The 15,854-nt window shown below is 45.3% G+C and overlaps 1 protein-coding gene across 1 annotated transcript in view; it reads right to left on the bottom strand.

The window, feature by feature from the left end:
- EPB41L3 (erythrocyte membrane protein band 4.1 like 3) overlaps positions 1-14,683 on the bottom strand; it is a 141,552-nt gene extending 126,869 nt beyond the window's left edge. Inside the window, exon 1 of the mRNA XM_058810935.1 lies at positions 14,513-14,683. The gene's annotated coding sequence lies outside the window, so the exon portion shown is untranslated. The remainder of the gene's footprint in view (positions 1-14,512) is intronic.
- Positions 14,684-15,854: the final 1,171 nt, after the last annotated feature.

Below are 15,854 nucleotides of genomic sequence, written 5' to 3'. Positions count from 1 at the left end.
GCAGTGATGCCCCATGCCCAGGGGGTTTCATCACCCTCATCCCATTTCCATGGCTGTCCTCTTCAGCTCCGATCCTTCCCCCAGCACTGCAGACACGTGGGCAGCCCAGCACCACACCACAACAGCTTCCCATTTTCACCCCATGGCCAAGGCACCATCTCGCCACTCCCTCCTGGCACCAGATGTTTCCCGTTAACTTCGTCCGCACTCGGCTCACAAGTGTCAAGTGGAAAGCCCAGACCCCAAATATTTTACAGATGAAACAACAGCAGGCTCTTTGCCAATGACTCAGGCCTGGATCCCAGCCCCTGCTCCACACTTCTCAGGCAAGTGGCAGAAAACAAGCCAAGAGCTGTCTGGGGATTTGCGTGGGGGATCTCCTCCACCTGGCAGGGGCAGGCAGCTCTGCAGCCACAGTGTGAGCAACACCAGGGCAGCACCCAGAGCCCCAGGGTGTCTTTGAGGAAGGGCAGGGGTCTGCAACACCCCCGTGCAGGCAGGCAGGGAGGGGTGGTGGCTCAGGCTGCTTCAGTCACATTCAGCCCAGCCATGGTGCCCACCTGCCTCTTTCCTCATCAGTCTCACAGTGCTGCAAAGTGCCAGAGTCTCAGGGTAAAAGCTTAAGTGGCCCCAAATGTCCCTTTAAGGAGTGGGAAAAATCACAACCACACAAAACCCCACTGTAGTAATAATGAATCAGTTGTCAGACAGCGGAGGTTTTCCTCTCTGCAGGTTTGCTGTTGTGCCCTCTTGACCAAAATTCTGAGTTCCTGCAGTAAATCTGCATTCAGTCTTAAGTATTTAAAAACTTTCTCAAGTTGTTCCAGTTTCAAAAGAAAAAAAATCTTATTGGTGCTTCTTGTCTCTGTTTCACAGCATTTATTATCAGGTCACGGGAGACATGATAGATTAGCTACCAAATACTATTCTATTTAAGTTAAAAATAGTTCAGAATGTAATAAAATTTTTAATTAAAAAAATAGTATTTGAGGGAGGGTTAAATATTACAAAAACTGAAATACTAAGAAAACTATAGAGGGTGGAATCCCACATGCTTCTTTATAGAAGCATTACATATTGGAAGATATTCTGTTGACTGGATATTAGTACCCAAAACACCTTTCAAAATTCATTACTTTGTAAAAGAACCCCATTAGTTTTCTAATTTTGATTTTATAGATGAGCAGGCTGGTTTCCAACATGCCACATCAAACACTGTGAGAGGAACTAACCACAAAATATTCCAGGATCATATCACTGCCATGTTGGTTTAATTTCTTTTTATCCATATTTCATAATAGAATTATTTTAGCTTCATGTGCACATGTAAAGAAGATGCAGTGTTTCAGGTTCCATTCCCATACTGGCTGTACTGGAAAAAGTCTCATTCTAGATAATCATCAGCAAAAGCAATGCCTATCACAATTCCTCCTCTGTGTCCTTTCTCCACACTGCAAGGGCGTTTAAGAAAAGAAGCTGGAGTCTAATCTTTAAATTAAACACTAGATGGAGCCCACTTCCCAAGCCTGAAAAACGAAAGCTCTCCTTGCAGCAAACTCTTACAGCCTATTGCGATATCTGGTCATGCATAAACATGACAGGACTCAAACAGCTGCAGTGACTGTCCTTAATGCAAAAATATATACTGTCCAGCAATTGTATCTCTGCATAAAGGGACAGTCTTCAATACCAGGCAACTCCAAAGGGATTTTTATTCCTCTACAGATATAATAGTTTGGTGTAAAAGACCCACAATACTTGAAATAAATTAGGCGCACATTAATTTTTGTAATATCATTTGATAAACATAATGCTGGGTTGAGAGAACTATGGCTGGGTCTCACATCTCTCTGTTTTGACAATAAACTGTACTGATTCCAACTGCATGAAAATTTTCCACATGTAAATTCAAATTAAATAGGAAGAATCCTTTTTCAGTTGGTTTGAATTAGCTCTAGCAGGAAGGCTCATTTGTGACAGTTGATAAAATGCCTCCTCTCTCAAATGAAACATACCACACATTCAACGAGAGATAAGCGAGCTTTGGTGTTAAAAATAGGACTCAACAACACCAAACCTCAGCACAACTATTCTGGTGAGAAAGAAAAAGAAGAAAAAGGAGCCAAGTTGCCAAGATCCAAACTGAGCAGCCTCACGGATACTGGATAAACCCACTTATCTTGGGCTCCACCACAAACAACTGCCAGTTCTGCAGAATTCTGGCCCCACTCTGGACTGGCCTCACAATGCAAAGGGCAGGCAGAAATTGCAGGCAGACAACCCTTGGCCCTTCCTCAGCTTATTGAAGGACACGCTTGCAGGAACAGCTGGGAGCCAAGCAGACAATAAAGTTGTGCAAAGCCTCAGACCAATTGCCAGCAGTGCAATTCTGCTGACAGCCAAGCTATCACTGATTGCTTTAGCCTTTGCTCAGTCCAGGCCACTGCCTTCACCTCATTCTGCTCCTAACAAACCTATGGTAATAGCTTCATGGAGGTTAAGATAAGCACAAAGGCAGTTATCTTTACCACTGAAAGCTACCTTTTGCTCACAGTGATCCATTCTTGTTCAAACAAAATTAACCACAGTAACCCTGCTTGCCTCAGGGCATTTTATAAACTGGCTGGGAGGAGAGACAAAGGGAAGTTATGACCTACCACCTACACAGATCCTAATGGCTACTTCCAGAAGGGCAAATACAGTATCTATGATGATCAGTGGAAGTTTTCTTTTTCCCTAAAGGGCCCTACTCACTCCTTATTCCTGTGAAAAGCCAACACAGAACATTTCCTTGGTCCCACATCCCTGTAGATGAAAGATGGTCTTTGGGTCTTTGCAGGTTAGTGCTGGGATGTTCTAAAAGCAAGCAAAGCTCTTCAAACATGAGACCTGCTGCTAGGAGATGGTGGCTTGTATTCCCCATCACACTGACAAGTGCCTGCTCGACCCCACAAAAAGCACACACGGGACAACGATCACATGTGTTTGTCAGAGCTGGGGCTTGTGAGCAAACATACTGCAGCCATAAAAGCAATGGGCTTTGCAGCTGCAGCAAGCACACAGCCTGCTCAAACATAGATACTTCAGTCTGTGAATATCCTCCTTCAGTCCTATTACCTTTGCCTCCCAGTATATTTAAGCTGGACACATATCTGGTCCCAGATGGGAAGATTGATTTGTGCCTTAGTTTTGTTTATTTTTTTTTAACAGTGGGTAAGCACCTAATAGCAAGCACCTAACGTTTCCTTTACAAGTAAATCTGAAAACAATTAGCAATTGTTTCACTCTTGACCTAAAACGATCTGGGAGAACACACACCCAGGTACTTCCACAAGCTTCTGGTTCAATAAAACAGGGACTTTATTAGCAGGAAGAATATCTCACCAACCACACAAATTAAATGTCAGCAAAAGGAGGAGACAATTGAAGTACCAGCCACAGTTGTAGGTTTGACTAAATAGCAATGTTTAACTACTTCCTTATCACAATCTTCCTATACAACTATAATTTAGGAACCTTTGCCACTGTAATTTCCCCTGCTTCATTTTCTTTACGGCTATGCTTTTATGTGTCAGACTAAATACTTGTTCATCAGCACTATTATCCATGCAACAGCTGAAAATAACCAGCTTTGGGAAAAACACAGAGAAGAACAAATACAAAGGCTTTGCATATGTATAAAAGAAATTAAAAGAAAAGGCAAATTACCCAGTGCAGTATCTGATGCTGCAGGGAAAGTGGACTCAAAGCCCCTACAGTTACACAAGTGTAACTCTGAAAACACTGTGCAGACACACGGAGCAGAGTGGTTACAGACGAGGTAAAGTTAAGCCTAAAATCTAAAGCTTTCAGTTTCTCACAGCAATAATCCTGATGGCCTTCAGTCTCAGAACATGAAAGGGATGAAACTCTAGCTGGGAGCTCACCCACTGACTGCATCCCATCACAGCTGGGGCATGACTGGCAAGAGTCAAAGTTCATTAAGTATGTGGATGGAAGCAGATGGAATAGTGGTTTAAAAAGTGCAAAAATAAGCAAAAACTTTTAAAATCCCATTTGGAATTACTAACTGTTGCTTTCCACATTCACCTGTGTTGCCTCCAAACACAAAGGAGTAAAGTTAATCTGTAGGTTAAACTAATGCCCTTCCAGTAGAACGAAAAATCTAGCAAAAAAACCTAAAAGCAGACATTTTTCTGTTTTCTTTCAAGTGTTTGCCAGACTAACTCAAATTTTGCAGGCCATCTTCCTGAAAACTCAGAGGAAAACACACTTGGAGGGTTGTGCAAACCATTAGCAGTGCTTTGGTCCTCCAAAGGCTCTGTGGTCATCTCTGACACATCCACACTCCTCTTTATGGGTTCACCTCTTTCACCCTGCAAGGTTGTGCCAGTACCTTGACCACTTTTCTCCCTCTCTACAGAAGCACTCTTTGGCTTCACATAACCACCCATAAGCACCTACATCACTTTGGGGAGCTGGCCCATGTTCAGTCTGATCAACCCATAGATTTTCATCCGCCTATTTGCACTCCCACAATTTTTGAAGGATTGCAAATATATATCAATCTATAAAAAAAGAAAAAAAAACAAAAAACCAATCAGCTAAACAAAAAGTCCCTGAAAGATTGGAAGTCTTCTGCACGAAGAACTTTCTCCTGAAATCTCTTCCCACAAAGTGGTATGTTAACCAAAATAAACAAGAGTCAACTGATTATTTTCAAAATTTTAGAAATTAGTTATGCAACTACCATTGGCATAAAACAAAGAACATAGAGCTTCTTCAGAAACAGCAAGTGTCAGGTTTTAATTGCTTTGCTCAATTAAAAACTAAAAGCAACAAACCTTCACAGACAGCCCCAGCCAGCACTCCAGATGCTACATCCCTTTTCATCTTACAGCAGCCACCACCAGCTTGCTGTCATCACAACCTCCACCATGACCATGCCACTTGACTCTTCCAGTTTTACTCCTTTTCCCAACACAAAGATCCCTCTAAATTCAAGTGTTTTTTTTAATGGATCACAAATTAGTTCAGGCTAGGAGCAGGCTCACAAGGTCCAGGTTTCTGCCCCAAGTAGGGCCAGCTGTGAGATCCAGCTCAGGGCTTTGTTCAGTGAGATCCTGAATACTCCCAACAATGGAGACTGTACAGCCTCCCCAGGCAACCTGTGCCCAGCTGCCTGTCCTCAGAATGAAAACACTTTATCCTTGCAACCAGTGTGAACTCCTCTCATTTCAACTGGTATCCACTGAGAAGAGCTTGCAATTATGTCACTCTTTCAGTGAAAAGAAAGCATTCCTTAAACTTTTAGCTCTGCTATTTATCTGTTTATGTAAAGTACGCTTTGCTCTGTGATTTAGATTGCTGTTTCAGATTTTAACTTTGCTAACAGCATTTGCCAAAAATTCAAATATAACCAAATCAGAGTGAAAGTGAAAAACAAATCTAAGAATAAAACTTGGGTAGAAAGCTCACCCATGTGATCACATCAAACTTTCCCTGATGTGCCATGGTGATGGCAGCACTTCAGCACTCATTACTGCATTTCCAGATATCGAAGAAGCATCTCTTTATATAGGTGCAACAAGAGAGCCAATTATTCATGCAGATTCCAAAATAGGCCAAAAAAGCAACATACATGCTGGAGCAAAGCTATGAGGAATGCAGTCTGCTAGTTCTCAGACTCAAAGAGCTTTGAGCAGTGTGTCCATCACAGTAAATATGCATTGCTTCCTGGCCCCAGAAGCTATTGCTCTCTCAGGCTCCTCAAGGCTCCTTAGCACATCAAAGGACAGCAATTTGAATCAGCAGTTGCCTTACAGACCTTACTGCTACTCAGTCACCAAATTACCGAGTACCAGTCGTGCAGAAGGCTTCTTAACCGCACTTTTAAGCCATGCAGCTGAGTGAAAGACATAACCAGAACTAAGAGCAAAGGTAAATGCAGCAGTGCAACAAATGTTCATCCTGCCTAAAAGGTCACATGATATGTGATTAATGCCATTATCCTCCAGGACTCTGGAAATTGCCCCTAGACAAGAGCTTCCCAGCATAAGCTATGGATCAATAAAAAGGATTAAGCAACAATACTTTAGAAATGATCAAAAGTAAACTATCAGGCTTCATCTCAAATTTTCTCTAAATCTGTCCCTGATAAGAGATTCTTAAGTTTGATGTCCATCTCTTGGTCTCAGGCTCTTTGCACCAGTGCAAGAACGCAGGTGACGCAGACTGCGCACACTCAAGAGACTGAAAAAGGAGGAGGAGAGGGAGAGAGAGCCAGTGTCAACCTTCCCCCCTCCCCCCGAAGGGATGTGTTCCAGCTAAACTCAGCCACAATCTGTCAGCCAGCAGCCAGTGCCAGCCCCACGCTTGCTCCCACGCCTTGCCCAGGACAGGGCCATCACCGCACCAGGAGCACTCGCCTCACCCTGGGATAGGACACACACATTTTGTCTTGTCCCTCAAAACTTAAGGCTGTGTATAAGCAAGGCTGTCACCACACAAGTGAGAGGTGAAGCAAGTTGTTTTCCCTAATTAAACCTATTAGTAGTAACGAGTCACTCCTGCTAGATCTAAATAGCTCAGAGATAAATCCCAAGGCTGCTAAGCTGCCAACCTCCCCTCGGTGCTCAGAGGCAGCTTTTTTACTCCTACAGACAACACTGGGTAAATACTACCACCTCCAGCCATGCTTCTGGAGCAGATCTCCAGGTTGATATATTCAAAGCAAATGTTTTCCCTGCAGCTGTCCAGTCACCTTTATTGAAAGCCCAAAGTGCCAAAACCTCCTCCTCAGGGAGCAACAGCAGGTGCCCCCAGAAGAATATTCTGCAGTTCTGCACACAAGGAAAGAGTGTGACCCTGACAGAGCTTTGTGCTTTTTTAATTTTCAAAAAAGAAACCTCACCAGAGACTACTTGGGATGGAAGACCTTTTCATGGAAAATTCTTCTACAATATTTAATACAAACACATCACCAACACATCATCTCTTAACAGCTCACACCACAGGCAACACCAGTATTAGGAACAGTAAGGAAAACAACACAGTGCTTCTAAAAAGCCATCCAATGAATCTTCTGTCTGAACTGTTTGCAGAAACAACTGAATAAGACAGAAAAGAAAAATTAAAATGTTCTAAGCTGTTGCTTCACAGCATGTCTTACAGAAAAGTAATTTAAAAGTTATTATGAAGACAATAACACTCAATCTCATAACATGACACTATTTCAAATTAATCCAGAGCATGTTAATTCTTCCACCTTTGCCAGTGATAAAATAGAATAAGGAAAGAAATAACCCACTCCATCAAAAATAATTTGAAATTTAGTAAGCTTTACCTGTTGCATTGATAAAACCAACACTGCAAAAACAGCCTTAGCTTTCACCAAGCACAACTTCCAATACATAACATCCTTCATCTTTATCCCAAGCAAGTAGAAGTAAGTGAAACTCATTTTGCAGACTCACCAAAATTATCCATATTCCAGGAGGCAGCCGTTCATCCAGTTTACGAAGTCCATGGTTTCAGCACAGTCATAGCCATCAGCAGGAAAATGAAGAGAAAAAGAAGGAAAAAAAAAATCCTCTTGAGATTCAATGAACAAATACAACTCTACTGCTTACTGTTACTACTGAACATAAACAACACTCCACTCTCCAATTTACTCTACAAAGAAATAAAAGACCCCACAATATCAATGTTAATAAAAAAATAATAATTACAGTCTAACAAAGATCTGCCAAGGCTGACCTCAGAAGGAACAGTTTGTGAGGGGGGGAAAATGTCTTTTTAAGAAAAAAAAAAACAACCTTCCACTGTACTTCCCCCATCAGGCAGTAGCAGGTGTGCACTATCACAAACAGAAAAAGGTATATTATTTTCTCTTATACTGCTGACATTTTGAAATCCTTGATGAGGAGATGTAACACTTGGCAAGGAAGGAAGGCAAAGCCACCACAGTGACTGCTCAGTTTCAGAATCCTCAGTCAAGGATGGGGGATTGGTAATTTATTCTTTGCAATTAAGGAGGCCTGCAGCGTACCCCACAGCTGAGTATCTATGCACTATTACACATCTGCAAACCATCAAGAACACCCAAGCTGAAACAACTTTTTTTTTTTTCAATTTGGACTTTGAACAGTGTCTGAGTGACCAAACTCAGTGTGTGCCACTTCTCTCCTACTAATAAAAACCCAAGAAAGAATTTTACAGCTTTCCCAGGCTCAGCATTGATTTCTTTTGGCAACTGTTCCAAAACAGTCGACCAATTTAGTGTTTGGGTTTTTTTTGCTTTTCTGTTCAGTTGGGGTTTTTTTTTAATTATTAATCCTTTGGAGACAAAATGCTTCAAAGAGATCAGTATAAAATGCCAATTGCTATGGGTTAACCTAAACAAACTGCATGTGTGTATGTAAGGGCAGACAAAGGCATGCTCTACTTTTGACTGGAGAAATCAATTGTATGTGCAAGTTCAGGAAGTGCACAAGTCCTGAGCATAGAGGAGCAGGCAAGGAGTGTGCTGAAACCTGTGGTGGAAGGAAAGAAGGCAGTGAAGGAGATGCTGTCATCATCTCCCAGCAGTTCTGTGACCATCAGACTGATCACCAGGACAAGGCTGAAAAGATGTCAAAAAGCCAAAGGCCATTGCAAAGTCCCTTCCAACAGATTGGGATATATCTTCTCAGTTCACATGTTTCAACCATCCAAATTCTCCAAACCAACTGTTCTCAGGAATAGTCACCCTCACAACTCAATGCTCTTCAGCTGGGTCCCAGTAAAGGGACTTTCATTTTCACCTCCACAAATCTCAAGAAAACTCAGGAGGGCAGTGAGCCACCAGCACAGCCCCTGATGCGGTTTCTATTTGATCTCTGCAGAAACTATGCCTTATGAAGGCAAATTTATCTCTTGGTGTCAAAAAAAAACAAAAAAAAACAAAAAAAAAACCCCAAAAAACCCAACAAAACAAACCTGGCACAAGCAAGTAATTTGCAGCTCCCCCCTACTCCATGGATAATGGCTGATGAGTTACCTCCTCCTCAGCCTTCACGGCCCATTAGTAAGACAGCACGAAAGGCTGCAGAAAAAGGAAGATGATTGCTCACATATTTACCACTTTGCTGGCAAACAACTTTTTGTTATTGTTGTTGCTGTTTTTGTAGGAGTGATTTTACAGTAGAAGCCTTTCCAGTGGCTTCATGTGAAAAATATTGGAGGGGAAAGGGAAAAGGGATTGTAAAAGATTTGCCTTCATTTCTGATTTCTCTTGTCAGGCTTGTGTACCCCAGTCCTTCCCCAGAGCTGCAACCATGCCCCATTACTGTCAGTGTGACTGTAGCTACAGATTGCCCTCGAGATATTACCTGTCTTTTACCCCTGCAAGGTAAGCTGAAATTACTGGGAGAACATTTTCATTGGAGCAGACACCACTCCAAGGTACTCCCAAAGACTGTAAAGGCCATTGAGTCCCCTGACTGGACACAAGACTTCATATTAAGGAAAGTGAGATTTTGATGGTGGCATGGAGCAAGCACAACATTAACAAATTTATCAGGATATGAGAGGTCACATGAAAGCAGATGTTGAGTAGGTGGGAGTGGCGGGAAACATGGTGTGCAAAAACACGAGGAAGGAACAAAACAAAAATGTATGGATGACTCAGAGCTGGCAGAATTCGTGCAGGAGAGCTGCTGAACTGGTTTATTTAGAACGGGGAGGAGACAGGAGAGCAGCAGCCCATTGACCATACTGCAGATACACTTCTGAGTGAAAACAAGAGGTGGTTGTTGAAGTTTGACACGTTATAAGGGGCAGAGCTCCATTATCAGCTCAGAAGGTTTGTGGGGGAAAAAAAGGTCACAATATGCCATAATGGAATGGATGAATGAATGTAAATTGCCTTGAGAATTGCAGCAGTATCCACTGCCTACACCACATGCCAGTTGCTCGGGTCAGGGGGAGGAAAGATACATCAGAGCAAGACCACGGGGACATTCTGAATTTCCCGTGTTCCTCTTCACATACTATTTTTGCATGACACTGGTTATGAAACTGAAAACGTTGGTTCAGCTTCAGGCAGCAATTTTAGGGTCAATTGCTTCTTCACCAGACACTGAAATCACAATTTGTCAAGCATCAAATTAACTGTGAACATTTTAGGGGACAGTGAACTTGAGTTATGCGTTATTATTGGGTCCCCTTCCTCAAAAGCCTATCTCGTAATCCCTCTTGATATGGCAGGTGCTTTTTTTTTTTGCTAGAATCACACTTTAAGATGAACTCTGCAATTACACTACCTGCTTTTTGCTCCATCAACTCATTTCTGACTGCTATGCACTCTTGAAAGTACAGATCTCAAGTGGTGGAATACACTTTCAAAACCATGTGAAGCGTTTTATCAATTTATCACAAGAGTACATCAATATAGGTTTTCCAGCTGAAAGCATTTAAAAGTTTTCAGAAAACTTTTATAGTTCAGCTTGGACCCACTCCTAATCCACAGACAGGGTAAAAGGCTCATCTGGCACCAGCACACCACAAAATCAGTAAGCAATAAAGTCTTAATGAGGTCCAACAAAGCCCCAGTACCCAGGGCTGTGCATCTCTCCCTAACACTGTCAGCACAACACAGAACAAATACAAGCCTTGGTGCTGCAACTGATGTCATTCAGTATTCAGCTGAATCAAACTGGTGTTTAAGCATCATTCCAGGCAATGCCCCAGCAGGCTAGGAGAGATGGAAGACAGTGGAAATTGGAAAGTCATTGCTGGGAATTATGTCAGATTTGTATTTATTGTGTCATCTTCAGTGGCAATTCTGGGTCAGAATCAAACTTTCATATTTTACTCTTACATGCAAGCACATTCTAATGAGAGTGAATATGAAAAATGTATTCTTTAAAATGGAAAAAAAAAGTCCATCAATATTCCGCAAGTCCTATAGGTCTGCAGGTAATTTAAATGAGAAGTGATATTTTGTATCCAGGTGGGATGCTCATAAATCTTTTGGACATATGTGAGTTAAGATGAAGAAAAATATGAAATCAGCAGTGCTGTGAAAATTCTACATTTAAGTGATACGTTACAAAGTTGAGTTTGGTTTGTTTGGCCTCCATTTCAGTTCTACCTTGCCAGCCTGGGATCTGACCATTGAGGTGCTTGTGAAAGCTGAACCACACCATGAGCTATGCAGCTGAAAATTCCTACTTGCCTTCAGTAAAACAAAGGCAGCACTAAATATCAGCTCTATCAGCATTTCCCCTTTACCCCTGAAATACAAAGCCCAGGTGCTGTTTGAGTGTCACCAAACACAAGCTGTGCTAAGTCCTCAGAAGGTGAGGAACTTCGGGTCTGCCTTAGCAAGGTTTCATAGTTTCACCCAAGAACACGTGTGTGGAAAAGCTGTACACCTGCATGCAAATAAACACATACGTAATATGTGTATGTAAACACATGTGTATGTAAACACAAATGCATCATGCATATGTATAATTACGTATATGTACATATATAACGATGTATGTATAATTGGTACCGAGTGCTCAGCACCCAGCAGGTGGCACTCACACCCTGAGCTCCCGAGGCTGGAGCGCCGTGGGAAGCTGGCACTCCTCGCTGCTCTACAGGAGGCACCACCTCACTGAGGTAAAGCCACCATGGGCACAAAAGCACTCACCATCCTTTTGCAAGGCCTGATGTGTCGATTCCAGCATCTGGGCCAAAATCCCATTTAGCTTACTGGCCAGGCACCCCCTCCATTAATTCCCCCTGCAGCTGCAAGGCTCCCCCTCGACTGCTGCTGATTCTCAAGTGCTCTTGCAGCCTTTCCAGAGGAGCAGCATTTTGGGGACTGAAAGGGTCCTGGAATATTTTCCACATAGAAGCTTCACATTATGACATCAAGAACAATACAGCTAAATGTAAAGCTTCCTTCAGACTTCATCACTTCTTTTTTCCATTTGACACACCCAACTAGTTTTCAATTAGTCCCACTAATAATTTGGGCTTTTGAAGATCTTATGAATGAGCAAATCAGAATTGGCAGAGGAAATGCTGTTTTCCTTTGATTAAAATTAAAGACTTGTTTTCACCCTAGACTTAAGTATCACTATCATATGTATATTCTTAATACACCTCCTTCTAAAGCCGAGTGGTGCTTCAACTTCAGCTGAGTGGGTTTGTTTTTAAAAAAATATTTTCCTATCCAATTCAATATTCCACCCATCTCCCTTCCTTCTCAAAAAAAAAAAAACAAAACAAAACCAAAAAAAAAAAAACAAAACCAAAAAAATCAGTTTAGAAGCATCAATTTGAAAACATCAGCTCTTTGTGGAGCAGTGCTGTTCCTTGTTAAGAGAATGCTTCGTGTCAGATTGAAAGATACCTTTCCAAGGTCATTTCATGTTCCAATGGGTTTGTTATGAAGTTGTGGAATGGCAGATAAGGTTGCATGAGATAGTAAAGTGCCTTCCTAAGCTAGTTCTGGGCAGTAATGTGCAACCAATATTTGAGCAAGGGACTTCAAGAAACTTCATATGCCGAAATAAATGCTGCTGCAGGAAGGACAGAAGTAGTACTGAGATAGTGATAATCTGTTTCTCAATTAAAAAAAAAAAAAAAAAGGCCATTTTCTTGGCAAGTTTGCACAAACTGCACACGTTTGTGGCACTTGGCAAAGGTTGGATGCTTCTAGGAACATTGGGGGGTACCTCTTCAGCAAGTTAAAATACCCAACCCTGTGTCATAATGAAGATTTGATGCTAAAAAAATGCTCAATTCAGAATCAATAGTGATGCCTTCAAATTGCAAGAACAAGGTACAAGAGCAGCTCCCTATTAAGTACAAGGACCAATAATTTGCAAGGTTAAAAAAGGGGGACGAAAAAAATAAAAGCTGCATATCTAAGAACAGTTCTTTGAAAGTCTTGTAGTTACAAGTGTGAGGAATGATGATCCAGTATTTTTAGACTGCTTCTAACAGATCCCGAAAATGGAGGAAACCATAAAACAGTATCCTCTTAGCAAGCTTTTAATACTGCCTGAGCCTATCCCAAACTCTGAAAGAAGGTAGGCATCTGGCAGCACACTGAATTGCGTGCCACCATTTCAGCCATCATACTAGGGACTAAATCCTTCCCTGGAAGTAACAGAGGAACAAACATGCAAACTCCACAGAGAAGCGAGGGAAAAGATCCTCCTCACAAATGGTTAGCTACATCTTAACGTGGTTTCGAGCTTGATGAAGGATGACCCGTTTGGAATACAAAAATACAAGTACTTGGCATCGAAACAGCCCTAACAAAAGGGCAGGGGAGCCTGAGGGGGTGTTTTTCAAGTCCCAAATGAGCATTTTGGGGGGGGGGGTCTAACAGCCTGACAGGAAAAAGATTAGAAAAATGGCCACCCAGCACTGAACTATGCACAAAATGCAGAGTTTCGGCGCTTCCAGTTCTGCATTGCACCCTGCGCTCCCAGCCCCCCGCATTCCCACAGGCTCCCAAACGCCCCCTGCTCCCCCTCCGCTGTCCGCTGCCGGGGGGCGGGGGGGCCACGGTCCCTCGGCGCTATCTGCAGTCACCCCGGGGCTCCATTACTACTACTTTTCATTTTCCTGCTAGTATCACTTTTCTAATGAATTGCTGTTACTACAGAAATGTAAATGTCACCAGCTGAGTAGTTCGGGTTTTTTTTTTAAACATCCGAAAAGGTAGGGAAAAGGGGGAGGGGAGGTGGGGAACACCTCATTAATACCCACTACTAAACATTTTTTAACGCTAAAGCAGCGCCGACCCCGCCGCCCGCAGAACCTTGCGGCTTCATCACCGCTGGCCCCGAGCCCCAGAAGGGGTTTCAGCGCCTCATCGGCCCCGGCTGGGCTGAGCAGCGATGCTCCCCCGGCCGCGCTCCGGCTTGCGCAGCCCCCGCAGCCCACCCCCGCCCCCGCCGCACCGCGCGGAACTTCGCGGGCGCCGCCGCGTCCCAGCCCGCGCTGCTCTTCTGCGGGAGATGCTGCGCTCCGCGGAGGGCAGAGCGGCGGGAAGGGCGGCTGAGGGACAGGGTCCGGCAGGAGCCATAGCCCGCCTGCGGCACTCCGCACCGCACCGCGCATCCCGCGCCGCACCGCGGGCAGAAAGTCCGCCCCGCCACCGGAGCGGGGGCAAACCTTGCCCGGGGACCCCCGAAACGACCCACGGCGAGGACGAGCGGGGACACGGGACTGCCAAAAGGAGAAGCGCGGAGAGGAGAATGGGAAGAGGCGAAGAGACGCCCCCGCGCCGCAGCCCCGCCGGCCCAGCCCTCCCTCCCCGCGCAGCGGCGCGGAGCGATGCGCAGCAGCAGCGCGCCCCGCGGGGGCAGCGCAGCCCCTCGGCCCTCCCCGCTGACCTCAAGCCAAGGACAGCCCGGCGGTCCCGCTGCGCATCGCCACCCGCGGGCCCCGCCGAGCGCAGCCAGGCCGGGGCGGCAGCAAGGGCGGCCGGGGGAGCGAGGGGAGCGGGGCTCCTCACCTGAGCCTGTCCCGGGAGGTGCTCTCCGCCGCGGCCGCGGGAGGGACGCGGCTCCTGCCTCTCTCCGCAAAGAAGGCTATCCCGGACAGCTCCGGCCCGGCGAAGTTACGCGCCGTCGCGGAGCCGGGCTCCCACCTGCAGCGCCCGTCACACTCCGGCAGCCGGCTCGGCTCGGCACCGCACGGCTCGGCTCGGCCCGCCCCCCTCCTCCCCATTGGAGCCGCCGCCGCCCCGCCTCCGCCCGCCCGCCCGGAGCGCCCGCGGGGGCGGCGGTGGGCAGCGCTGCGGGACACTCCTGCCGCGGAGCTGGCGGCCGGGGCAGGTGAGGAGTCGAGCGAGGCAGCGGCTCCTCTTGCCATCTTGCCACCCCACCGTGGTCCCTGGTTTGGCTTGGGTTTTTTGGGTTTTTTTGTGGGTTTTTTTTCTTTTCTGTGGGAAGAAGGAAAGTACTAAAAGCGGGTCCGTGAGGTTGCTTTATGCCGATGTTCCGTGCTGTTAGGTTTACGCGGAGCTCGTCGCCGCAGCAGCCGCTGAGAGGCTTTGATGCAGGCGCTGCCGCCCGGTCCGAACCATCTGAACATGGTTACTAATGCCCCGAGCAGGCAGCGGCAGCTCAGGCAGGGTGTCATCGGGTGAGTAGTCCGTGACAGATCCAGGGAAACCACAAACTTCCGTGCAACAGCTAGAGGATAGGGCCAGTTGGGCTTCCCGAGGGTTTCCCTAGCAATGCTGCCTGCAAAAAAAACCCTCAGCACCTCATCCTTTCAGTCTGTTTTTTCTATTTAAATTATAGGTAGCCCCTTCACGAGTGCACTCTAGACACATAGAAGGACAGCATTTGGGAGCTGTGGGGCAGAAACAAGAATGAAGCTGCACTGGCACAGGAGTTTGAAAAAGCAGTTTCCAAACAGTGGAAATTCCCCTTTAGATTTGGGAGCAACCACCCTGAAATTGTGGGGAAGTGCGGTTGCAGTTCCTGGGAACACAGCTGTCACAAGATGGAAAATTTTCAGCCACATTTGAGGTGATGGGAATACCCATAGTGTAGTGAGAATTTCCTGGACCAAAGCATACGGAGGAAGAACCAGAACCACTCTCAGCTGATTTGTCTTGGCAAAATGGTAGTGAGAAGTCCCTCCAGACGAGCGGAAGACTGTTCCCAGACCAGGAGCTTTGGGTGTCATGCCTAAGTCATTAACACCAAGATTATACCTGACCCTGCCAAGGTTTGTAAATCACGCCGAGGCTGACTTATCCTCCGTGGGAGGCAGCCAGAATTGCTGCATTTAGAAAGCCTGCTGACTACACAGTGCCCAGCAAATCCCTCTGCTCTGCTCGGCAG

Source organism: Ammospiza caudacuta, chromosome 1, assembly GCF_027887145.1.
Source record: "Ammospiza caudacuta isolate bAmmCau1 chromosome 1, bAmmCau1.pri, whole genome shotgun sequence".
Classification (NCBI taxonomy): Eukaryota; Metazoa; Chordata; class Aves; order Passeriformes; family Passerellidae; genus Ammospiza; species Ammospiza caudacuta.
Note: the sequence above shows the minus strand (reverse complement) of the source record. Positions and strands in the feature narration are given on the sequence as shown.